Raw genomic sequence first — 27,449 nt, 5'->3', positions numbered from 1 at the left:
CCGTCGGAAAGGGGACGCGCGCGCCCCCTTCTCACCATCGCCATGGCGCTGGCGGGGGATGGCGGCTGGCGACGCCAGCGCCATCCCCTGCAAAGATGGGACCTGACCCATCTGTAGATAGATAGATAGGTAGATAGATAGATAGATAAATAGTAAAGATTCACCTATCAGTATTCAATCTTGGGTGTTTTTAGTACATTTTCGTCCGTGCCATTTATTTATTTTTTTACTTTTTTGGGGCAAAAAAACAGTACCAAAAACAGGCAAAAACAGAGGCCAATTTGCCAAACCCAAATTTTGCCAATTTACATTGTCTTTGACGATGCTGGATTTTTTGCCTTGTGCGAAAAATCAGCTCGGGATTGAATTGGGTGAGTCAAATTTGCCCTAAAAATAAGCAAAAAGTGCAGATTGTTCGTCTGGCGAAGAATACATCCAGGATTTAATACCCCCATAGATAGATAGATACAGATCAGTCTCTATACTAGCTAGTGCCTCACCAGCTATTGACTTCCTAGATAGATTGATGAAAGACTTGTTGCTGTGTATTATTATTACTTTTAATAATAATAATGCACTTTATTTATAGGGCACGATACAGAGGGTAAAACAAGACAGTACAGGGCAAAAAGAGTATACTGTAGTACAAAGAAGAATAGCACAATACAGTAGAGGAGTAACAAATAGCACTGCAATGCAACACAGCCACTGTTGCCCAAAATGCCATGTAAACATCTCTTGTAACCTGGAACCTTGGTCTATTCGCTCTGTTTACACCTGGGATCCAGCAAGGATATTTAGAAAACCTGCACAGTTAGGGGTAAATTTACTAAGATGGGAGTTACATAGAAACATAGAATGTGACGGCAGCTAAGAACCACTTGGCCAATCTAGTCTGCCCCTTTATTAAACATGTTACCTCAAACCATATTTGATAATAATTTTTTTGTAAGGATATCAATATGCCTATCCCAAGTGTGTTTAAATTGTTCTACTGTATTTGCCTCTACCCCCTCTGATGGGGGCTATTCCACTTATCTACTACTCTTTCTGTGAAGTAATTCTTCCTCAACTTTCTCCTGAATCTTCCCCCCTCTATCCAGTTTATTTCAGCATTGCCAGGCACCTTTCTCATTATCTCACTAATATTAAAAGTTGGGTCGTGTAACAATATATAATACTGAACATAATATTTGTAGTACCCACATATTATAATTCGGAAGGATGGGGTATGTTTATGTTGTTGTTGTTTTAATTCATATTAATTATTCCTTTAATATCTGGAGAAAAGACAGTTAGGAGTCAAGCATAAAGTTATCTTAATCCATAAAGCTCTTACCAGGTTTCTTTCTACATATTAAAAATGATAGTATAAGATCAGTTTTGGTTAATTAAAGCTCCCAATTAAATGATACTACAGTGGGTGACTAATTAAAATTACAGGTGTGACGTAAGGTTAAGCAAGGTGATGGAAAAATCTCACTTTTGCTCCACACTGCACAATCCTATGATTCAGCTCAGATTATGTCATCAGGTTTCCCAATTTTGGAGGGGATATAATTCCAACTTTACTTTTTTTAGATATTTCAAGAGGAGGAAGGTCCAAGATGAGGCATTTCTCTGAATATTTCATTATCACACTCAACACAAATCAATCTTTTTACTAGAAATTGGGTGACATGTTGGAGAGTAATGGTTTACACCAAGGGTGTCCAAACCTGTCCTCAAGATAAACCAACATGTATTTCAGGCAACCTGTGGCTCTATAGTAGGAATGAATTCAGCATGTTTAAAAATGTAACAGTTAGTAATGGATACAGCTGTGCACCAGCTAGGTGATCTGGGAAATGTGACAGTTAGTAATGGCTACAGCTGTGCACCAGCTAGGTGATCTGGGAAATATGACAGTTAGTAATGGCTACAGCTGTGCACCAGCTAGGTGATTTGGAAAACATGGACCATCGGTAGTTCTCGAAGACAAGTTTGGCCATTCCTGCTTTGCACCTTTGTACAGTAGGTCACTTTCCTAAAAGTCCTTATAGATATGAGAACAATTGTTACATCATTTATCATTGGCCTTTTTTAAGGGGTTGCCAAGAGGAGGTTGAAGTGGGTACTAATTACCCAGGACAGTTTTTTTGTAGGGATCTGGTCCACCTTATAGCTAGGATGAAGATTGTTTCATCATTTATTAGTGGTGTACCATCAGAGTTGCCAAGAGAGGTGTAAAGCAAGTACCAATTACTTGGGCCAGACCTGCTTGAGGGCCCCGGTCAACACCCGCCCCCTCTCCCCCCATGGTCCCATTTTACCTGGTAAGGGAGGCAAGCAGTTTCCTTTGTTTGTGAAGGAGGGGAGGGGGGCAATCATACTGATTGTGCCTTCCCGGATTTGCCCCATGCTGTTTTGGTGCCCACCTGTTCAGTGAGAATTTTATTTTATTTTAAGGGATGTGCCATTCCTGGGAAATTCACCCAATAGAAAACATATTTCTATTTTGGTTTTCCATTTCTAATATGATTCACAGCACTGGCCGCATTCCATCACTCAAGGTGTTACTGGAACAGCTAAGAACAAGCCAGTTTGGTCACTGAACTGGAATATTAGTACCCACTTTTCTGAAAATAAGTGAAAAAGTGGATTTGGAAAATATCCGCATGTCTGACCGACCATGTCTAGGTCAACAGCAAATAGGTGTATACCAGAAGGTCAACATGTAGAAGGTGGAGATGGAAAAGGTCAACAAATAAGGTTGACGTGAATTTTTGATGCTGTTGCACACATTTTTAATAAAATTATTACTTATTTTGAGCAATTACATTATTTTTTTCTTGATTGCACCTAGCTTCGCTCTACACCTCCTAAATGTGCACTTGTGTAAAAGCACTGGAAGGCTTTGAATTACCAACTTAAATTTTGTAGAGGGGTTGTATTCAGGGCTCAACTGATCTGCTTTGGGTTGGAAAGTTCCACTTTTCTGTATCTGTCTCATTATTGCACCCATGGGTGCCAGTATGTGTGTGTGTGTGTGGGGGGGTGGGTGGGTTGGATAGGGTACCCATTATTACTGCTTTTCATAATATCTACACAGAGTGGGAAGAGTTTGTGGGCCAGCGTAACATCTCCTTAATGGTATTCTACTTTTGTAGCCCATTTACTTCCAGGTTTTTCACATGCTTTTGTAGTCAGATATGCTCATCTAAATACCACCATAGAAACCCAACTTTATTAAGGTTTTAGTTGCCTTCCTGTCAACATGACTAATCTCTTTCCTCTGACCTTTTTTTTTTTTTTTGTAAAAAGGTACAGACTGTTATGCATGAAAATCTGTGGGCATGAGGCATGTCTGAGATACACAAACCACCCTGTCTGGTATCAAAGACATTCAGTTGTTAAATTAATTTAGATCCCAGTTCTAGTTGGGGAATTGGTGGCGTTATGAAGGAGACCAATGGAGGCCAGGGGAATTCGCGACCCTCTCAGTCTATCAGGGAGAGATTGCAAGTGTGCAATATTATATATAAATATCTTCTTCAATTTTCAGACTGTTGCTGCAGACCTAGATATTGGTAGATTTGCAGAAACATGCATTTTTCAACTTTTCCTGTTGACAGTACAGAAAACACAGATTGAATTCATTGAAATGACTTCAACTTCATGAATGAGAGCCTGGAACACATTGATCTGACTGTTAATGCTTATACCAACCCCCATTGGGAGTGAAAAACAATAAAGAGGGCAGAATTAGTACAGCACGGCCCACCGTTTGGTGGTCACTCGATTGTGCCATATATGGAAGAAAAAGTCCTTCAACTGTACAAGCTGACCTTGACCATGTAGATACAAACATTTTCTAGATGATGTCTTACACTAATTACTAATTATCATAATGATGAAATAATGTCCTAGTGTTGTAGTAGTAATGTGATTTTTATATACTGCCAAAGCTATAATGGAAGCTGGATATGTCCCGATCATTAGGGCAATTTATTAAAATTAGCCATTATTTAAATAATGGGACCCTTATTATCCAGAAGATTATCCTATTCAACTAGATAATTTAATGTCAAACCTTATAGACATTACATTACTGTATTTTAAACATAGTTTTGAAAAGTTGTATGTAAAATGTATTACAATAGTTGTATATCATCTGGGAATCTGAACTTCTGTAATTATTTTTGAGATGGCATTGTTACCTTTCTTGAATCTTTAATCCCATACCCAAGCTTTTTCTCTTCTACTATCACATACCTCCCAACTTTGCGAGCGCAGTAGGCGGGACGCTGCTGCTGCGCGCCGCAGGAGCGCCGAAATTTTCGGGGGGCCTGGCCTAATTCGGGGCGTGGCCTATACTCGCGGCTCTCCCGCGAGGCCACGCCCCCATTTTGCCGCTATGGGGGCATGACCCAGAGGCTCTGTGAGCCTCTAGCCATGCCCCCAGCCCCCTGGCTGCGGGAATAGACGCTGTGCGCGTGCGCACAGCGTTTATTCCCCGCTGCTTAGCAGCTGACAGGGGGGGACTCCCAACAGCCCCCCCACACCGCGGGACACTGCCGCCCGCGGGTGGGACAGCGGGACAGGCCCTGAAAATCGGGACTGTCCCGCTAAAATCGGGACTGTTGGGAGGTATGCTATCATGACCTTATGGGGAAATATACAAAACTTACCAATGTGCCGCTGTTATGTTTGTCAGCGTACATCCCCATTAAAAGTGGTAGCCCAACATCAAACATAATAATTATAATTATTTTGGCAGTATAGATGGTATAATGGTTACCATTAGCACTGGGGTCCTGTGTTCAGTTTGCTCTATGGCATTAATTGTGTGGAGTTTGTATATTTTCCACATGCTTGCCTGGGTTTCCTCCGGGTACTCCCGTTTCTTCCTACACTCCAAAAATATACTGGTAGGTTCATTGGCTCCCAACAAAATAACCCTAGTGTGCATGTGGTAGGGAAGGCAGGTATAGATTGTAAGCTTCAATAGGTCAGGGACTGATGTGAATTGCCAAATATTATTTGTAAAGCGCTGCGGAATATGTGTGCGCCATATAAGTAACTGGTAATGAATAAAATAAAAAATAAATAAAATAGTATTATTGTTATTATTAGATTTTTCTAAGATAAAATTGCTCTTCTAGGTTGAACATCCCTTTTCATATAACACTAAGTAGCATATTTACTAATTAACAAGATTCAGACCATTCAAATTTCTCTGTTCTCCACTATTCACAGTAATAGGAAATTCACTTCCCCCCCCAATGCACTAACATTCACATGAAAGGACAGGGGCTCCGGAAAAAGCCAGTTGCTGTGATGTGTTAGAAGGAAAATGATTTCAAAAGCAATCATTTCCCTTCTACAGTATATTGTGATCTGTGGCCATTCTGCAGACTTATGTGTGATATGGGTAATGTAAGTCAAATCCTGCAATAAAGGCTGATACATATTTATGAAAATAACACATAAATAGACATAGAGTTTATACATATACATGTGCAAGTGGCCTTTCTTTCATTTAGGTATATAACAAAAAGATGTAGGCACAATGGGCCTTATTCTAGTTCACTCTTTCTGACAAAATCCTTCTTAGATGGACAAAACCATGTGCACTGCAGGGGGGCAGATGTAACTTGTGCAGAGAGAAATAGATTTGGGTGGGGTTTTACTTCAAAGTGAGATCTATATTGCATTGTAAAAATAAAGCAGTCAGTATTTACCCTGAACAGAAACAAAATAACTCGCCCAAATCTAAAGCCCCGTACACACGGGGGGAGATATATTGCTCAGCCATATATTGCTAGCAATATATGGCTGAGAAATATATTTCCCAGTGTTTCCGTTACATCAGCAACCAGAGATGGTCGCTGATGAAAAGGAACCTCTGCTGGCGGTGCCGCAGAGGTAATTAGCTGGTCGCAGGAGCAAACTCCTGCGACCAGCGATTAGAGAGGGGGTGAAAACGGGGGCACACTCCCAATCACTGGCAATATGGTCGCAATCGATCATATTCCCAGCAATGTCAGCCCCTATTGCCCCCGTGTGTACACAGCATTACTCTCACTGCACATTTTACATCTGCCCCCTGCAGTGCACATGGTTTTGTCCATCTAAGAAGGATTTTGTCAGAAAGAGTGAACTAGAATAAGGCCCAATGTCACAGGAGGGAACAGCAAGCAATGCACTGAAAACTTCCCGTTTATGGTTTTAAATACTGAATACTGTTGTACAATCGGAGTCTGTGCAGTCTCTAGGAAAGAGGTGGTTTCTAAGGGGAAGATCCCTCCCTCTTTCCTGATGGCACAGTTGCAGAGTAAACATGAGCAGGTCTCCGATAAAATGTCACCCGTGCCATGTGGCCAGCATTCTCTCTACAGTGCATGTGAAAATCCTCATTTTCCCTGTAGTTTCTGCAGTTCCAGACTCCTTAGAAGTGCCCATCTGGCCCCAACCCCCGAAGTGCCTAGCAGTGTCTCCTCCTTTGCAGGCTTCTACCGGAGAAGAGACAATAAAAGAAGGGAGTATGTGGTGTACCCATCTATGATTTGGGGATAAACCTAGTCCTTGGGGTAAATGTACTAATGCTTCTAAAAATGAAGAGGTCATGTTGCCCATAGCAACCAAACAGATTCTGTCTATCATTTTTTAGGATGCGATGAGAATGATAGTCAGAGTCCTATTGGTTGCTAATGCTATGGGTAACATCACCTCTTTTCATTTTTAGAAGCTTTAGTACAGTACCATACCCTTCAACATGACCCATTCCATTAGGTACAAAATGCTCTGTTCCTGGACTTCCCTGCCAGTGGCAATTAATGAGGTAGGGCTCCAGCACAGTCCAAAGTTCAAAGAGTGGGTCACATCAACTGCCAGTGAGTCCAGGACAGTGATATTTGGGGTGGCAGTAGGTGTGGCTCCAGTATTTGAATATTGGACTGTGCTGCAGTCCCACCTCTGCAACTGCCACTGGCAGGGAAGTCCAGGAACAGAGCATCTTGCACCTAATGGAATGGGCCATGTTGGAGAGTACATTGGCCCCAGCTGAACCCATAAGGCTAGTTCACCTGTGGCTAGTGGTACTGACCATCATGGTGGTTGTGGTAGCAGCAAGCAATTGCCGTTGCAGTCAGCAATGGGCGGTCACGCAGCAAAATCACAAGGACATATGAGTTTGGAGATACTGGAAACGAAAGGTTACTTTACTCATTTAGATGCCTTTACTAGTGTCGAAAAATGCTAGCAAATACATGATATTAAATATCAGTAGGTCAAGAGGTAATTATTCCACCAGCTGTTCTCCGCCATCCTATAACACAAGAAGCCATGTTTATACGGTACTGTACTTAGAAATTAAAGGGCAGCTTTGTCAATAGAGAATTAAGAAGTGAATTGTTGGTAAACAGAGAAAGAAATAATCTAAAAACATTCTGCAACCATAAGATTTTGCAGAATATAACATAAATCTGCCTTTCAATCCCTGCTTATTATCCGTTGTATAGTTATAATTACAATTTGCTGCATTCTGTACCAATTGTTTAAAAAACTATGGAAAGAAACAGAAGGTTCTATAGCAACCCAGCTGACTCTGTGTGCTATTCACTTCCTTTTTAAAGTACGTACAGTAAAAATAAATTTGTATGAAAACAAGGATGGTGACTAATTAAAAAGTGACATAAACATGCATTTTATATTGAATGTGGGGAAGAGAAAAAACAATTAAACAAAATTAAGCTGCTTGTTAGAGAAACTGAAAGAACAATTTACTAAGTTATCTTGAAAGCCGAAAACATGTTTCATTTGTCGCCGAGAACAGTTTCCTCTCTTCTTTGCCAGACTAAAATGAACTGCAGGATATTTTTGTAAATGAAAAAACTTACTGAATGAATACCGTCCCATCCTCCCAGTGTTATTGTTATTTACATTCAAAGACAACCATGATCTAGACTACAATAGGAGGTTCTCTGTTTGCACCTATTACATGTTTCCATAGCGGTCATGAGCTGGAGAAATATTTTAGAACAGAACACCACCTCTTGACGTCACATTAGCATATTCGTCTTTTTATACTGTGGCTTCAATCAAGCCAAAGAGCCCCTCTCAGCACGCCAGGTCCTGGGTTAATCAGCCACACCCAGCATTTTGTTCATTCAAAATTAACATAAATGAAACAACCAGTAGTAACAGTACTGCATAGCTAGACTACACAGTGGGTCTGATTTAGAGTCGCTCGCTAAGCAGCATTCCTTTTCTGTCTAGCGAACTGCTAAACGCCGCCCCCGCCCCCCCCTGCCACCACCACCAGCGCTGTCCGCATCCCCTCGGTAATATGAAGGGGAAAGACCATTAAATGATTTCTCTCCCCTTTGGAAATAAAAGTAAGTGAAAACGGACTTTTATTTCTGCCGCTATCCGCCAAAGAGGGGGTGGGCTCACATGTCATGTGACATCAACTGCCCCCCAGCGTTTTTATGAGGGATGCCCATAAAATGCTGTGCATTCCCCTCGTTCCCCTTCCCGTGCAAACTCACCGAAGGCGTTCACACAGGTGGTCTGCACATTTGCAGTCCCTCCACCATCAGAACAGGGCCGAATTTGGCCCCATCCAATCCAAGAAGAATCACCCGCAGTGTTTGTGATGTTTGTCTGTGTGAGCCTGAATCCGTAAAAGGCCTCAAATGCGAGCAGAGATGTGATGTAGGCCAACAATGTTAAGGTCATATTTGACAGCCGATAAGAACCACTTGGCCCGTTTAGTCTGCCCATTTTTCAACCATATTGTTACCTTAAAACCCTATTTGATCCTTATTTCTTTATAAGGATATCCTTATGTCTATCAAAAGCATGTTCAAGTTGCTCTAGTGTCTCAGCCTCTACCATTATTTCCTATAATGACGGCTGCCGTCCTGCAGTAATAATAGATCCAGCACCTGGCCCTCCACCCACCACAGAGATATCAATGGCAGTCCAGACTTAACAGAATGGGCGCTGTGTTAAGTATAATAAATCAATTGCCAGCATGTCCTTTTTTCCAAATCCTTAAACAGCACCAGTTCTAGACAGCCTCAGGTGGTATAAACTATAAAAGGAACACTGCTAGAGGGGTGGGTATTTAAAAAAAAAGTTAAGTATGTTAGCGATACCACAAACAAGAGTTCGATATTATTATTGTGTTAACAATTATTACTACACTAAACTATATCATTCCTTTGTAAAGGGTTACTCAATATACTGGCGCTATATAAGCAATTTCCAAATAATAATAATAATAATGGTACTTGTGTACTTTCACGGCTCCCATCGCATGCCATCGCATGCCAAATGTAGTGGCATGCGATGGCATGCGATGGCATGCGATTTTTGCAGGTTTTTTTGCATTTTTGAAAAATTGCATGCGATCGCATGCGATCGCATGCGATTTTTTAACAGAAATGCATACAAATGCATTGAAATTAGTATCAAACATGTTGAATGGCCCCCAAATGTCATTTTTTAAGGCTGTACCACCCCCATTATCAACGCGAACCCGAAGCGTGGCGAGCGGCGGCGGTACACGTCCTACGACCTTTTCATACCCCCACTATCCACGTCGGCGTGGAGTTGAGAATAGAAAGCGTGGCGAGCGCAGCGAGCCCCGCGAGGGGACACGGATACCTTCACAGGTATACGCGTCCCCTAGCGGGCTTCACAGGTGTCCGCGTCCGCTCGCCACGCTTCGGGTTCGGTGGCTCGCTGCGCTCGCCACACTTTCTATTCTCAACTCCACGCCGACGTGGATAGTGGGGGTCGTAGGACGCGTACCGCCGCCCCTCGCGGGCTCGCTGTGCTCGCCACGCTTCGGGTTCGCGTTGATAGTGGGGGTGGTACAGCCTCAAAATTGACATTTGGGGGCCATTGAACATGTTTGATACTAATTTCAATGCATTTGGATGCATTTCTGTTAAAAATCGCATGTGATCGCATGCGATGCGATCGCATGCAATTTTTTCCTATACGATGGACATCGTGGGAGCCGTGATTGTACACAAGTACCATAATAATAATAATAATAATACAGGTTGAGGCCTTTATATACAAATTGCTATGGAATAGCAGTATTCCGGAAGTTGGGTTTTTCCATCATTTCGAATAATTCTATACCATAATGAGAAAGTCTAAACACAAAATGACCCCCCCCCACGGATCAATTAGCCACAGTAATTCAATTAGTTGAGGCTAATTGAATTGCCTCCAAAGTGTATGACCGTGTTGCCTTATTTATAAATATACGTCTTAGATTTTGCAAGCTCTTTGCACTTGAAAACGATAAACTAAACCAGTATTTCACTATGTACATGAAAGAAGGGCAAAGGAAGATCAAGGCTAAAAGATAGTTGGGAAAGCATATTCTTTATTCTAAGCTAAAAACTGTTTTTGTTGCAAGCGAGAGGAAGTGAAGGACAACTAGTAGCCAATGCTAAAAATAAGCCTGAACGAGCATCTGTGGTCATAACCTGCAATCTATTTCTCACATGACTCACGCAGTATCTACAGCCGTTGCTCATTCTAAATCAAAGGCTACAAAATGTAATCGCACAACCACCTCTGATAGCCAGAGGCTTCCCTGCATAGCTCATACTGTACTAATAAGAAAAAAGGCTGTTTCTTAAAGAGTGACCTACAGTACAAAAAGACGTAAAAATACTCATGTGACAGAAGATATTCCACAAGGTAATGCACAACCATTGGTGAATAATGCTTTAAGAAGCAAGATGTGAAGTTCTATTTTGGGCGTGTTCCTGACTGATCAGAATAAGATGCTCATGTACGAATGTGCTCTTCATCTTTCATACAATAATTGCAAAAAGTAAAGCAAATACTTAGAAATCTTAATACAATATCCAATTTTTTCATCCCCCTCTTGTGGGAAGGGGAACCCTGGTCGTGTGTGTGGGCTGTGGCCAATGGGAATGTGGGACGGTCAGGGTCGTGGCTGAAAAATGGCATAATAATGGCTGTGCCCTCTCTATACAGAGCCATAAAACAGGAATTGTATTGTGGAGGGAATGTCAGAGTGAATCACATGATTGGGTCCATCTTGGTCTGTCCACTTGTACTATGTTAGTGGGCGATCTGTGGTAGAGTCGCTCACCTCTCCCAAGGGGATGGGAGGGCCACCTTATTTTTGGGAGCCTCCTGGCCATTCTAGTATAAAACAGTATATAATGTATGATAAACTATCCAAAAGGAGACCAAATAATGAAGAATAAACTGTGGTGTGAACCCGCAATCTAGAAGTCAGAAATGGGTGGTGAGTGCAGCTTGCAAGCCTACAGTGGGCTGCAATTAAATACTGTAGCTCCAAGTACTGCTACATGCACCACTGCCAGTGACAGTTATAGGTCTTGGGCCAGCAAGGCTATTAATTATATTCTGGGGCACCCTGCCTCTGCCCATCTGCTTTTGCATGCCACCACTATATTTACAATTTGTGCTGCTGATTCTGTTCCCAGTCTCTCAGAATGCCAATGGTGGGTGTGACCGCATCACGTCATATGAAATAGTTACACACGCTGTTCTGGGGTCGCTGTGAGAGACGAGTCTGTTAGAGTGCCCAGCCCTCATACTCAAAAAAAAACAAAAAAGCAGAGGAGGAGGGACTTGTCCGCCTTCACAAGGTAACAAGTAGGCACTGATCACCCACCATCTCCTTACCAGGCAAATGGTGCTCCTTGTTTTACTATTTTTTGTATGCCCATGGCCACACCGCTGAACAGGCAACACCCCGCATCAGGGGTGCCAAAGGAAATTTCCTCCCTGAGCTGTGCAAAGCCCTGACCAAGGCTAATTAAATCTGACTCTATACTTAATACAAGTTGAACATATACATTAAACTATAGATTAGCATTTGATGCCACAGAATGTAAATGATCAGTTTGACTGGGTTCTTGCATCACTGATTTGTGCTGTTTGGGGATCCTGCTCCTTCCACTATATAACTGTCCACACTATTGACATGACTAAAATATTATAGCCAGTAAATGTCAGATTGCTAGTTCTATCCTGACCCATCCCTCAATTTACTCCAGATCCACTCTAGCCACTATTCCTTACTCATCGTCCTCCCCAGTAAAAGCCATTAACAAAGGGTCCATCCCACAGCGTATATCACTCTAGTGACAGGTTATAGCCAATTAGCATATAGATATTTGCAGTCTGCTTGTTTCATGAAAGCAGATTTTTACATTTGATTTTTTTTTTGAGAAAAAAAGATAAATATATAGGTGTACTTTATTTACAGTAATTGAACCTTAGATGCATTCGGCTCTGGAAGCTGAGTAAAAATAATTCTTTGTACTTAAATTTTTCATGTAAATTATATCCAACTAAAATCTGCCGAACTTTCTGCTTTCTTCAAAAATCCTTACATACATCAGGTTTCCAGCGAAGCTACTAGACACACAGCCCTGCACTCATTTACTCATCCGCATAAATATACAGACTATTGGGGGAGAAGTATCAACCCTTCGACATTGCCTACAAACTACCAAAAAGTACTGTAGCTCTCATTTATCAATTATACCCTATAAAATTATAGGTAGAAGCTGATTGGTCGATAAGGGCACACCTACATGTTAATTAATCTCTGTCCACTTCCAAATTCTGCAACATTCTGTATAGAAGACTAAAGGAGAGATTTATCAAAAAATGACAGGAGCTGACTGGTACTTTATCTCTGTCTACCCTGCAAGCTTAGCTTCTCATTGGGATTAAAACATATTCAGAGAAACCTAGCACATATTATTTGCATTAGTTAACAATTTTCATGATTTAAAAAAATATATATTTAATTATTAAAAACATTGTCTTCGGAAACCAATAATAAAGAAGCAATCCACTTAAGCCATATTGAAAGGATTAACTGGCATGGTTCCTTAATTCATTGGTTTATTTATGCAAAAGCTATTTATAATTTTATTTAAGAAAAACAACAAACAGATGTGTCACTCCTACTCCGCAATCTGGTATGTAATTAAATAGATCAACACACATACAAACTCTCAATAACATCAAACTGTCGTAAAACAATACAAAAAAAAACTCAACCAAAATAAACTCATGATTTTTTTAGGGCGTTATATATTTATATTTAACTGTATCCAGCAAAACTGGATAAATATAAAGTACTTGCAGTTCCTTTTCTAAGCTTGTTTCAATCCTGGCAAACTCCTCCCTTTTGAGCAAAGTATTTTTGCTTATGATTTTCTTATAGTTTGCTGAATGGTTATTCATGCTATGTTCAATAAATCTTCCAAATTGTACAACATTTAAAAAAATATTGGGTCTGTATAAATGAAATTAAATATTAACTCCCTTTGGGAGCTGTATAATACATTTTCTTTTTATGCACTGTTGGCTGATTTACTCTACTGACTCCTTGGCGAGGGCACAGAATCTAACTGCCCAATGGTCTTCGCCTGGGACCTCCGCAAGGGAGATTAGTCTTTGCTGCATCTGGACAGCAGGTTGCGGCCCCTCAGTAGAAGAACTCACTGATGGCAGGAGGATGGTGTAAATGGAGTGCAGGAGATAGGTCGAGACTCAGAAACCACAGGATTAACTGAGGATAACAAACTAAAATGGCCGACTTGGTGTAGAAACTATGGGCTATAGAAGACTGTAACTCAAGAGGCCTACTTGGCTGAGGAAATAATGGATCTTAGGTAGCAAAGGATAGCTTAAAGGACCGGAAGATGCAGGAGCAAGGATAACCGGAGCTGGGTAGACGGACTGACCAGGGATGGTACAAGAACCAGTTCTGGACTGGATTGCAGAGGTTTTAACTACTGTTACTGACAGAGGATTGCAGGTACAGGAACAGCTGGATCGATGATAGGATATAGACCTTGGCCGCAGGTACTGAGCTGGTACTTTCAGCATGTGAGTTCCTGCTAAACCTACAACTTAGGAGTTGCACTAGCCTAGATGAAATCAGACTGTTGGGCTTTATTCAACCTGAAGTGCAGGTATTGGGCTGGGACCACATGCAGAGGGTATAAGGGGATCCCTGCCGGTCACCTGATGTGGCCAAGATGGCGGTGCCCAGTCCCAGGAGCTGGAGCCGCTGCCATACCTGCCGGAGACTGAGACCCCATAGAAGATGCCTGCCTGCCGGACCCCATCGGCTGAAAACCCAGAAGGTGCAAGGACCCATGCGAGGGGCGAGATGAGTAGCCATGCCCGCCATTGGGCCGTGATAAGTTCCTGAGCATCCTGATCATACCTATCTACTCTGCCAGAATGCCTAGAAGACTAAAAAGTTTCCCCAAAATCAACCAGACATCTGATATTTAAACCCACCTTCCACGAACCAGTGAGTGGGACATGATAATGTGATTCCTGGCAAACTGTGACATTAAGCCACGCTGCAAATCATGGAGTTTGATAACTTGAACTGCACAGTCACACCTTAGTGGAGATATGTATATCTGTGTTTCTTGACAATCCCTTATTGCATTTGAAATACTTTTTGTGAGTGATCTATGATGAATCAAACAATTCACTGAATCATGAATTGTTCAATAAAAAAAAAGGTTATTTGAATTAAAAATTTCCTAGCCTTTATGCTGAACACATAAGATAAACTCTCCCCATCCCATAATGCCCCCATAACTCTTTTCTCTTCTTTGTTGAATAACCCCCTCACTCCACCCCCATCTCTTTATGTGAAAATGACAACACAGGTATCATTCTCCTTTCATTCAAAAAATTAAACAAATTCAAAGACCTGCTACTTAACCCTTTCTAGTCAGGTTCAACAGCCCTAGCGATAGTGGCAGATCCAATGGTGAGCCACTTTAAAATAAGAACATTAACATCGTTCAACATTCAATGTAGACAATGTTTGATACAAAAAAATACAAAAATTACAATTAATTTAAACATTTAAACCAGACCGTTCAAATTCTAAACAGTTTAGACTGCAAAAGGTTAAGAAGCTGGTTATCTGGTTAGACACAAATAATTCTCCAATGAGCTATAAGCTTTTCAACTAGAGATGTCTGTGGACCTTTGTGTTTTGGTTTTGATTCTAATACATCATCGTGTTTTGATTTTAGATTTGTCAAAACCACCTTCAAGTGGTGTGGTTCGGATTTGGATTTTGGTGTGCTTTAAAATGGAAAAAAATCTATATCCATTAATAAAAATGTATAAAAAAATTGATAAAAACAACTACAATCATGTATTTATTTGCAATCCAAAATCTGAAATTCTGAATTAAATATGACATTTTTAAATCATTTCGGATTGTATCTTCTTTGGGGATCCAAAATTCAGGTGGATTAAGATTTTTGGAGAACCAAACTCTCATTTTTAACTAACCCATTATTATTTTTACAGGTGCCACTTTCACTTGCGCACATTATTTTTTATTTATAACTTTTGATGAGCTGCTTTACCTAACAGCGCAGAAACATCTTTTGTTACATGTATCATTTCCTCTTTGCTAATTTTTTTTTTTTTTTTACTTTTACAATATTTGTAGTGACTCGGAAGCAGTTAGATAACTCTATGCTTTGTATAATTAATTACAGTACTTTACTGGGAAGAAATACACTGAGATTTATATCCCACTTGCCCGGGAAATATTCTATACAGCTGTAAATAAATGACAGACAAAAAGCAGAGTTACATTTCAGATACAATTTCCAAAAATAGTTATGGCTGTTCCTGAAACAGGGAACAGGTTAAGATATAATATCTAGACTCCTTACTAATTTAGGAAGCATAAGTAGGATCATGGAAACAGGTATTAGATGGTAAGCATGAGAATATAAAATGTTAAAAGGTTCTGTTTCCCCTTCTGTCCTCGCCCCAACCCCCCACCTCCATGAACACACAAAACACAATTTGACAGCTGTGGTTCTTGATCTAAGCAACACTACACTATTATGCGATTTTACTTGCACAAATCAAGTCATGTAAAATCTGATTTACTGACACATGACATAAAATCTATTCTGTGATTGCTGTTGAGAGGGGGTTACTCAGCAGAGCTTGCATGTTAGAAATTTAGCAATTATGTCATATGCAGGAAACAACTACAACAGCAACATAAAAGCATATTGGTACATGAGCTCATCTATAAGATTGTGTAGAGCATTCATTGGTGCCAGGATCACTATGGTTACACTGTACTTAGTGTTGGGTGTTGTTCTGGTAAATAGGCAACTTATTCTTAACGCATTTCAAGGACGAACAACTCTACATCTAGTTTCCAAGGACAGCCAGCCTCGATTATATCACAATTGTGTGTTGTATTTTATCAGCAAAATAAAATGACAGATTGCGTTGTAAGAGCATAATACTAACCAAGGTGATTTTGCTGGAATGTACCATAACGTATTGTATATCTGATTATATCCCATTGGTTGTATCATCTATTTCTCATAGTCTTTTTACATCAACCAGTATGTGCCAAAATGTGAAGAAATTATGTTTATTGTGTAGAAAGTATCCATTAAATATATACAGTAATTACATCTGTGGTTTCCCAAATAAGCCAAACCTTCTAGCCTGGAAAATTACGACTGATTGTGGATCAGCTTTGAAATGAAAACTTATCGGTTCAAGATTTCACCAACCGACATCGATTTCCTCGGCTGAACAAGTCTACTGTTAATACTATAAATACAGACATTTCTTGTAGGAGTCATCATTTATATGGCGCCATTTGAATGAGTGCATTCATTCAACATAAAAAATGCATCTGTTGATATACTGTATACAGGCAGACTGTTTTACCTTGTTAGAGGCTCATCAGAGTAGGTGAATAGAGTGGATATGTATTATATACGAAGTATATGACATTCTATAATGACAGTTCCTCTGGACAATGAAATGAGTAAAGGAATCTTATGATCTACTATATGGACCTTATTCTGGTCCACGCAACGCTGCAAATTTTGCAGTATTACGTGTGGATGTAACGCCACCCACAGGGAAGCCAGCCCCCTTACTTGCACGCTACGATCCCCCGCACAACTGCGGATGCATGTTTAGCATAAACATCCATTTGTAGCAGTCTTGGGTGCGGTAGAGAAATCATTTGACAGTAGACGTCCATCAAATTATCTCTCCAGAGCTCGCAGAGATAAGACACCTTTCTGGGGTCATACCTTTGTGAGCACCCTGTGCGGGAAGTGGGAGGGCAGCTGACATCCGCTGATGTCAGCTGTCCACCTCCAGCATCACCGGGCCATTTTCATGGGAATGCCCTGCAGCTTCCCTGCAGAAAGATAGGTTATTCCTGATGAGGTATCTGTTATTTACCCCTTAAGTTACCAGCATGCTTTGGGAACACTCTGTATAGTCCCTATTGTACGGTACAATGGGTGTATACTATCTATTGCATGCAGATACAGATGTAGCATGCTACATCTTTGCCCAGCGCCCACCAGATCCCTGTCACTGGTGAGCACCGGCGATAGGGACTGGGACGCGCATGCGTCTCACGCGCACGAGCGTCCAAGTATCACCGCGGCTGGGCAGCATCTCCCTGCCTGTCTCCACTTCAGGGAGATGCTGCCCAGTTCGGGGGGAGGTCGGGGCGGCGAGGGGGACTGGCGGTGATGGCGGGGGAGGCGGTGGGGACCCCAGGCAGGCTCTGTTGCCACGGGGCGCGTGAGCGTCTTGTGCGCGCGTGCCCCTGGCGGTAGCCGGCTGCTGGCAGGGGCTGGCGATAGCCCCTGCAAGAATGGCAGCGGCTCCATCTGTACACTGTTTTCATAGATGGTCAAAGATTTTTATTATGCATACATGGCTGGAATGCACTAAGCTCCAACAAGCACATTTTCAGGAGCTTATCCCTTTCAGGCAAATAAATGGTCAAGGTTTCCTTTCAAAGCCTATGGACTTCTTATGGTAGAAATCCCCTGAGAGGTATCCAAAGAACCCTTTCTGTTCGCTATGCTGACCTAATAGCTGCCCCTTTACTAATGAGTTATGTATATGGTGTTAATAAGTGCTGTAATACACGACATAAGGGGCAGGATGCAATACCGGATACATCATGTCCATAATGTGTTATCCTGCTGGAATAGGCTTTAGGCGATGAGTGGACTGTGGTGATGATGAGATGATGATAGTCAGTACCAATACTCAGGATTGCTGTGGCAATTTAAATATGCTCAGCTGGTATTAAATGGCATAGTATATGCAAATCACCACTCTATTACACCACCATCAAAAGACCGAAACATACTGATCCTGATCCCAACTTCGACTGTATGTCACTGCAGATACAGTATTTAGACCAAGGGACAATTGTCTAATCTTCAACTGTTGGAAAACAGTGTAGCACTCTGCTGCTGTAGCCCATCTGTTTTAAGGATATCCCCGTTGTGAAGATGCAGGTGGTAAAAAAGACCAACCTTGGCATACCCATATAGAGAATACTGACAGGGGCCTCCGTAAGGAACCTAACCCCCTCTCTCTACTCCCATCACACTCCCTTACAGCAGCCTAAGCCCAACCCTTCCTCCGTGTAGCCTGACCCTAAAAATCCCTGCTATTGCCTAACCCTAACCCCCAGTACCCTGCTACATAAACCTAACTCCCCTCCCGGCTGCCTAACACTAGCCCCCCTTTCAAATGCCTTACCATAACCCTCACTACAGCCTCACTTTAACCCATGCTACACACATACTTACTGATCAAGATGCCGGCTCTTCCATTCCATTCTACTGATTTCAATGTCACCATCTTAATGCTTTCAAGGTTATGGCGCTGGTCTTTGAACAGCAGTCGGGATGCCAGCATTGGTGTACTGAATGCTGGGATGCTGACCGCATTCCATTTAAAGTAGGACATACTCTGCATAGTACTGTTTTATCACGTGGTTATTTCAGTTTCAGTCTGCTTACTGTCCGCTAAACCAATCTGGACATTCTCATCTTACCTCTTTCATTAACAAGGCAATTTCACCATTCTGTGTAAACCCAAGAGAATTGCTGCTTCAGAGATTCTTAAACCACCACATCAGACACGGACAATCATTCAACGGTCAACATTTTGAGTATGCATTTATTATGAGTTATTAATCCAGCTTAGCTTGCAGCTTCTGTACTGTACTTTAAATACTGTACCGATGATGGGATTGGATTTGTAGACTCTGCTGTAACAAATGTTTTTTCCCTATTGTGATGCCTACAATCCCGGATGATAACTTACTGGATAATAACATACTGTACTTTCATTATGTCAAACATATGATGCTTATGCAGAGTTAGAAACATAATAAAAAAGGAGCAAAACAGGAGCAATATGTCCCCGGAACAAACCATGTTGCAATATATGGGGTGGGGGAAATGCATTTTTTATCATTTTTTTGGAATGCAGGTTAAATACTGACTGTTTGTGTATGTAATGCACAAATACTGGGCAGCTGTTATTTTTTTAGTATAGTTTAGAAATAAGTTAGTCCAGTACTAGATCTTTTGAGATAATCAAATCCAGTTTATTAGTGGATAGGCATATATTTATTATTGCTAATTGGGATGTGCTGCCATGGCTGCCGACAGGGGGGTGCCCTGGGTACAGCTGTCCCGGGCCCTGGCATCTGGAGGGGCCCGGGCAGCTGCCCATAGCCCCCCCACACACACACCCAGCCTCCCCCACCCGGCGCCCAGGCATGCACAATACACAGTGCAGCCTGCAGAGCGCTAAGCCTAGGACACAGAGGGGCTCGGTGCTCTGCAGGCTGCACTGTGCAGTGTGCGCTCCGGACCTGACTGTGGGCACTGAAGGAGCCGGAGGATGATGCACGACGGGGGTGATGGTAAGTAATGGGGATAGGGTAGGGGGAGGCGGGGTTCTGGCAGGTGGGGCGGGTGCACGGGGGGGCAGCTGGAGGTATGGCGCTGTGCCGCTGGAAGCCCGGACTGTAGGTCAGTCCTGGGCCCCAATATTTCTAGTGGCGGCCCTGTGTGCTGCTAACTAAATTTTAAAGTTAAACTAAATTTAAAGAACAAAAAAAATTATATATAGGGTGACATATAATGGGATATCGTTTACATAGTTTCAAAAAAAATAAATTTGTTAAAAACTCAAGCCAAAATTTATTTTTAAATGCCACATATAAATGTGTATTAACTACACATTACAAACATTGTAAAGTATACATATTTATATTTTATGTGGTTTGTAAAGTAAATTTAAGTATACTATCTTATTTCATTGGTATTTTGGTTGATGAGTGAAATGCCACCCTCTCACTACCTTTTTGTCTGTGTATTCTCCGTTTGAGAAGCGTCAAATATCTTTTGCCGTTACCTTCCGACGCTGCTGCCGGCGGTCGCCCGGTGTCTACACCAGGTCCCCGCACCCCCCGCAGCCCCCTATAGCCCCCCGCAGCCCCCTGAAGCGGGAGGCGGACAGGATTGCGTTCGCCTCGCCGCCCGGATACTGAGAATGTATGTTGCTATAATAATAATTATCATCATCATTATTATTTTTGTTATTCATAATAATAATAAAAATATTATTAATAAAAAAAGCAATATTCATCTATACAAATTAGTAGAATTATGTACTGAACTGAAACAAGTATGTTTTTAATTAAGCTGTCGGATAGAAAAATAACATTGCACATGGTTCACCTTTTATTACATAATTATTATTATTATTTTTTTTTGGGGGGGGGGCTATAGAAGGGATAGTTATTATCTATAAATTAACTTTTAAGTCATAGGTTCCTTGGATAAATTTGATACATTTTCTTATAGACATACAGGTTGAGTATCCCGTATCCAAAATGCTCGGGACCAGGAGAATTTTGGATAACGGATTATTCCGTATTTGAATATTTTAATATTTCAATTATGTATTTTGAAGTATCTTGCATGTATGCTGTATAAACACATAAAATACACACAAATATATTTTATTACCACATAAAATGCACACAAATATATTTTATTTGTTCAAAAAACAAGGTTTCAAAACATGAAACAAAATTTGTGTACTATCTAAGATATTGAATTTGAATGCCAAGCAATCATTTTCTTGCACATATATAGTGCCAGTTACAAATGTCCCCAGTGAGTTTTTAGCAAAAAAAATATTTTTTTTTCACTTTCTGGAATGTATGGTTTTCGGAATAATTTGGATAACGGATACTCGGATACGGGATACTCAACCTGTATAATGAAATTTTATTTAATTAAAAATAGAGTGTTTTAAATTTATTTTAATTGTTCATTATTTTAAAACATGTCACATTATTTTAAAACATGTCATAACAGTTTGAATTAAATTAAATTACATTTCTGCAGTGTATTTCACGTTATATTGTTAGTATTATTATTTTTGCATTGAAAACTGGTTTAAGCCACCTGGGTTACATGATAAAATAAAAATGTTATTAAAAATGCCCTGTTGTATTTAATGAGTTTTTTTTTTTTTTGTGTAGATGAATTCCAGTCGTCACCCCCCATACAAAGCATGAGCACAAATGCTTTTGGCTATGTGTGAATTTAAAATACAATAAAGATACAATATTTTCTCTTTATGAAATAACCAAGATGATTTACTGCTCTTCAAAGAGCCTCGGATTTCCATTAGTTACACTCTTGCAAGCAGAATTGCTAAATCCTGATGATGCATATTTTATGACCGGTAGATAATGGTGAGATGATATAATATACTACCTGCCATTTTGTGTCTATGGAAAAATAATGAACATGCATACGTACTTTGTATACAATATGGACACAGAAAGAATATAAAGCAGAATATAATAGCTAAAACTTGACTTGAGTTTGATGTTGTTATTAGGAATATTTAATCATCAACATTCTGTAATTGCATTATGCAGCATGGAAAGAATAATACGGCCGCGGTTTTGTCTGGCCACCTATTGTAGCACATGTGGACCTGCCGTTCACTAGTACAATCATACTGCATTGTATTATAGGACCAATACTGTCATTGGATGTGTGCTTAATGATCACATCTTAAATGTTGTGGAGCCAATATCATGGTATGTGAGAGGTACGAGTTTGGGATATCGCACGCTTGGGATGCCGGCAGTCAGAAGACCGATAGCAAAATCCCAATACACAGAATCATGACACTCGGGCACTCTGTATTTAACCCTTCTCCTTTACCACCCTCAATTCCTGTAGCCTACCCATCACCCTCTTCATCCCAATCCTCCCTTAATGCCTAATATTAACAACAGCCCCGTAGCCTTTCCCTAACCATACCCCCTTAGTGCCTTACCCTAACTCCCCCTCCTTAGTTCCTAAACCTAACGCTCTCCCTACAATTTAGATACAAAACCAAAAACACTACCGCATACCTGTATCTCTATATTTAATATTCATTTCTAGCATGCCTTGTCCTTCAAGTACTATATGAAGCTAGATCTTGACCACGGGTGATAGCTGGACGGTTTACTAGTTAGAAGATATAAATGTATTAAAAGCTATTTTCAATAAAATAAAATACCTTTAAATACATACTAAGAAATTTGAGGGTTACAACAATGATATTCTAATTTGATAGAAAGTTTTTACGATATCGTGTTACACTGGTATGCCCCAGCTAATATGGGGATTGATTTGTGAAGAGCAGCTGGAGTGGATTTTAAATTGGGATGTGTAGAACCACAAGATGAAAGTTTAGATGTCAGAGGAAAAGGTAAGGAGGCAGACAGAGAAAAGTTTAACAAATGTTGGCACTGTAGGGTGATAGATAACAGTTAGACATAGAATATAGCTTGATAATCATTAAAGCATATAATGTACTTTTTAATAAATGTAAATGTAAGGGCTAGGCCACTAGGGAATTTAATAGACGTCTGAATAGGTCATGTGGCTGTGGGGAAGGATGCAGTCCAATTTAATGATTTTATCAGGAGGTGTGGTTAAAGTGGAAACTACAGTGTGAAAGACTATGTGTGTGATTCACACCAAGGTTGGGTTTGTTTGAGATGAAAATGGTCATGGAAGAAGGTTAGTTTGTTAAACACATAGTGAGCATTGCATAGGATTGATTTAACAAATTTCCAAAGTAAGAGTAGACAGGTGAGGTGTAAAAGGTTGGATTTCCATATAATTTTTGAGGTCTGCCTACTGAGCTGTCACTATAATGCTTTATGTGTGATATGGCAGTCAATAAGATGCTCACTGTGAGGCTCTTTGTATTGTATGGTGGCCAAAATGATGTTCTCTTTATTGAACAGCATTCTTGATGATGCACTCTATATTGCATGACAATCATTTGAATGTTCTTATTCTTGTCATTTTTTTGAGGTATAATATGGTATTTACTGCAATGATTTCTGTCACAGTCACTAGAACACTTTTTATAATGTATTACAATCACTAAGATGCTGTCTGTATTGAATATCTGCCACTAGGATACATTCCATAGTGAATATCTGGTACTAAGATGCAGTATTTATTGAATATAGGTCTCTATGATGCTCTCTGTATTAAATGACCATCAACTGGAGGCTCTGCATTATATGACCGCCATTAGAATGTTCTCTTTATTGCATGGCGGTCACTAAGATTTTATGGTTGCCAATAGGATGCTGTCTTTATTTACACTAGGATGCTTGTGTAAGATTTTTTTAATTCAAAAGTTTATTTTAACTTCTTCTCCATCTGTTTTTGACCTGCCAGTAGTTTGTTTGGCTGAATCTACATCAGTAGTTGATTTGGTTCCATCAAGATAAGAACATACAAAAACATCAAACAGCCAGTAGCCAGAACTGTAACTTAGGCCCTTATTCTAGTTGAATCGGATGGATGCGTATTTTGGACAAGAACCGAGTGTTCTTAGCCCCGCCTACAGTATGGATCACTCACATCGTCCGAATGCAGTAAGACGACGACCGAACGGACCGCGAGTGGATGTTTCATGTGAACACCTCCTCCATCTGTGGGAACCTCCCCCATCCTCCGATGGTCACCAACCATCGAATGATGGACCGAGCGGTCAGGCAGCTCCTAGTGCTTCAGACCACTCGGACATTTTTCAGTATGAAAGCAGGGATATGGGCGGGCAGCTGGCATCCGGCTATGTCAGCTGTCCGCTCCCCACACGTGCGTCACGGCCGCATTACCATACCTACGCCCAGCATTTTCATGGAAACGCCTATGAAATGCAGGGAGTACGCATATGTTAATGAGCCCAAACAGCCCTTCATGCCCCTCTCCACCCCCTGCTTGGATGGTTCCGTCCAATCATTTTCTGCATGGACCTCACTCCGTGTTCGTACGTGTGAGGCGTTCGCACATGCGCAGATACACCTCCGCACATGCACAAACACCAACCATCGGCAGTCCGTCCGCATTCTGAGCCATCCGACTCAATCAGAATAAGGCCCTAGAGAGGCTGAACACTATAAGGCCACATGTAATATTTCCCCATTTGGGTATCCCAAAAAAATTATTCAACAAGTACTTTAAGAAATGTTCTTCAAGTCTATACTTCTTTTATTCTAACACATTTGCCTTTAGCACAAATAAAAGATACATGTAATAATGCTCTATCTGTTTCATTGTTCCATTGTAAAATATGTTCCCTCCATAATGATTCAGCATTATTTCATAGAATGACATTTTCACTAAACTATGTCTGATTCTTGGCTGTAAGTTTGGAACTTATAATATAATTTCCAAAGGAACCGCTCTCGTACGTTGTGCAAGAATTGATTCAGCATGTGAATTAGAGGCATAGAGTATGTCATGAAATGTATTCTCCATTGTTACATTTCAACAATGACAGGTCCCCTTATATTATGCTTTGTTCTTTTTTTATGTGATATAATACAGTTTGAATAATGATCATAAGTGCGGAATCAGTTAAACCATGCTCAGCGGAGATCTTGGAAGTCAGGCCGTGCATGAACATATTCAAGTTAACTGGCTAAAACAGTTTTAGCATTCAAAATTACCCCTAGTGGATCACCCTCTGTGGATTAATTGCTTAAATTTAAGCGTAATTCATTATTCATGTCAGATATTTCACCGTTAGAAAATTTTCAAAAAAACGTAACAGTTTAAACTAGAGAACATAAAAACCTCTCCCTCAAGCTTCGCTATATGACCAAGTCATGGTGCATTTAATTCTTAATGTAGACTAGATTTATTGGGTACAGAAGAAGCCTTGGCAGGGGGGATGGGACATTTTTTTCATCTATTTTTAACAAAAATATTACAAGAACTGAAGGAAATTAGTAATTTACATCTTGAACGCAAGATTCAGATCACTGTTTTAGCAACATATACTGGAGGCTATTTATGTAGTCTTGCTTCAATAGCAGGGCCAGATCAACCAATAGGATGATCAGGCTGCAGTGTGGGTCCTTAACTGGCAACAAGCAAAAAAAAACCCTGGCAACAAGCAAGACACTTACTGTCAATAAGCAGGAAAACCCTGTGGCAACGAGAATATGTAAGCCCAGACAATGAGCATGTAACCCATGGCAATGAGCAAGAAACCAGAGCAAAGAAAACCCTGGCAGTGAGCAAAAACCCCTGGCAATGAGCATTTAACTCCTGGCCTAAATAAAAGGGAGCATGGCCTAGTGGGAAATCCAGATACACAACCTCAGGGGGCATGGCCTTCTACATGCCGGAACTTCCAGTTTTTGACAACTGCTTATATGTATAATTATGTGTGCTTTTTCTGCTGGCCTTTTCATAGGCTGATGCCACAGATCACATACCTTTTTTAGGCCTATGTGTCCTTGGTAAGTTTAGGCTTAAAGGACCTTATTTTTCAGTGTTATGAGATAATATTTTATAATACATATATTTTAATTGTATTTAAAAGACACCAATCTTGAGAAAGGCACCGTCGTGTGCTGAAATGCATAGATTCAGTGTGTTATTTTATTCTATGGAGGTAATACATTGTGTGTGTACTATACCAGACTACCATGCTTATCACCCAGGTCACATAATGTATGGGTTTGCAAGTTAGTATCTCATACTATGTGAGAGACTCACTTGATTTTTATTCATGAAAACAATTATTTATCCAAGACGCATTACATTTTTGTATGTATAGTTCATATGGTCTTTTATGGAGACAAGAGGGATCAAAGATACCTTTATGTATGCACACATGTGAGCAGGGTATTATCCTTTCTTCATGTGTGTGGTGCCCACAATATCTGTATTAAGACCCATAGAGAAAAAAAACTCCCAATGCAACCACCAACCACGCCGCTTTTTGGCTATATCACTTAGGGGGGAACTAACTGTGTAAACAAATTGGATTACGAGGAGAACTTCCGCTCATCAGTGAACATACTTATACTTATCATACTCATAGCGCCAGTAAGACTGTTCCTTTTATAACCATATTCTATTCCATATTGTATTTGTTGGTTGGTGACCTTCTAACAGTCTTAGTCAGCTTGTTAGTACAGGGCCCGAGGTAAAAAACTTTATTCTATTGACTCTCCTCAGGGCATGTTACATGCTTGGGTCACATGGCGAGATACTATGGGTGAAATTTAATAGGAGGAGAGAATCAGAAACTGAGAGATTTGGTAAGAAATCTCCAGGTTTTTTTAAAGTGGCAATCATTTACCCTTCTAAATCAAACTGGTTTTGCAGTAAATGATTGCCGCTTTAAAAAATTTGAGATTTCTTACCAAATCTCTCACTTTCTGAATCTCTCATCCTATTACATTACCCCCATTGTGTCATTTTTAATGTGTTTGTGATATTGTTTATGTGAATCTATAGGGGGAAATGTAATAGGATGAGATTCAGAAAGTAAGAGATTTGGTAAGAAATCTCCAGGTTTTTTTTTTTTTTTTTTTTTAAAGCGGCAATCATTTACACTTCTAAATCAAACTGTAAATGATTGCCGCTTTAACAAAGTTACCAAATTTCTTACGAAATCTCTCACTTTCTGAATCTCTCATCCTATTAAATTTCCCCCCAATGTGTGTGATGATGATATTAGAGTTAACCCTTTGAGTGCCATTGTTGCATGAGAGTTCCTCAAAACATCAGCTAAAACTGCCAGCGTCGCTCACAGTGACTGAACCCAAGAGCTCAGTGGCACGGATGTTGAAAATAGAATTTGCCAGAAATTCATCAGTCGCATGCCATCTTGAGATGGCACATCGGGTGCTGGAAGAGGGCGGGCAGCGTTATGTAGCGCAAGAAGCGCTAGCGCCAACGGGTGGGCGGGGGTCAGTCAGCGGTGTCGGCAGCATTGTTTAAAACACTGGGCAGCCCTCTGATTGTCTGAGCTATATCAGCCAATTAGAAGGCTGCCCAGTTTCTAAACAATTCTGCCGTCACAGTAGCGCTAGCGGGCGGCCGGGGGTCCATCAGCGGTGGTGGCAGAATTGTTTAAAGACTAAGCAGCCCTTTGATCAGAGGGCTGCAGAGTGTTTTAATCACTTCTGCCGCCACCGCTGACTGACCTCC

At 40.7% G+C, this 27,449-nt stretch overlaps 1 protein-coding gene across 21 annotated transcripts in view; it reads right to left on the bottom strand.

Moving 5' to 3' along the window:
• The window catches only part of NRXN1 (neurexin 1), a 1,139,759-nt gene that overhangs the window by 1,028,684 nt on the left and 83,626 nt on the right, over positions 1–27,449 (bottom strand). The gene's annotated exons all lie outside the window — the stretch shown is intronic.

The sequence above is a fragment of the Crinia signifera genome, chromosome 3 (genome assembly GCF_055691185.1).
Source record: "Crinia signifera chromosome 3, ASM5569118v1, whole genome shotgun sequence".
Lineage (NCBI taxonomy): Eukaryota > Metazoa > Chordata > Amphibia > Anura > Myobatrachidae > Crinia > Crinia signifera.
The sequence above is the reverse complement of the archived record's forward strand: the minus strand, read 5'-3'. Positions and strand labels throughout refer to the sequence as shown.